This window comes from Brassica oleracea, chromosome C5 (genome assembly GCF_000695525.1).
Source record: "Brassica oleracea var. oleracea cultivar TO1000 chromosome C5, BOL, whole genome shotgun sequence".
Classification (NCBI taxonomy): domain Eukaryota; kingdom Viridiplantae; phylum Streptophyta; class Magnoliopsida; order Brassicales; family Brassicaceae; genus Brassica; species Brassica oleracea.
The window spans coordinates 30,967,310-30,967,831 of record NC_027752.1 but is presented as its reverse complement, the minus strand read 5'-3'; positions in this window follow the sequence as shown (position 1 = coordinate 30,967,831).

The following is a 522-nucleotide window of genomic DNA, read 5'->3' as shown; positions in this document are numbered from 1 at the left end:
TGGATGGAGTCCCTGAGGACTACCTATTGTGCAAGCTCTTCAAGTATTCTCTGACTAGAGAAGCGATGCACTGGCTTAAGCAGCTACCCACAGGATCTCTAACATCCTGGGCTGACATCACGAATGCTTTCTTGCGAAACTTCTTCGATGACAGGCACGCGCTGAAGACTTGAGGAGCAAAATTGCTACATTCGCGCAGGAGACTGGAGAGTCTTTCAAAGATGCGTGGATCAGATTCAAGTTCTTCCAGCGAGACTGTCCACACCACGGATTCAACGAAGTGCAACTGCTGAGCACTTTCTTCAGAGGTATTGCCTTGAGGTATCAGATGGCTCTTGATACATCTAGCGAGGGAAACTTCAACACCCGGAATCCGGTGAAAGCTTTGAGACTGATAGAAAATCTAGCAAACACCAGCAGCAGCAAGAACACTGACTTTGAGAGGAAGAAGTCTGTTGCATCCCTAGGGAAAGAGCAGATGGACGAAGTTAGAGCAAAGTTAGATGTAGTTCATGAGCTTCT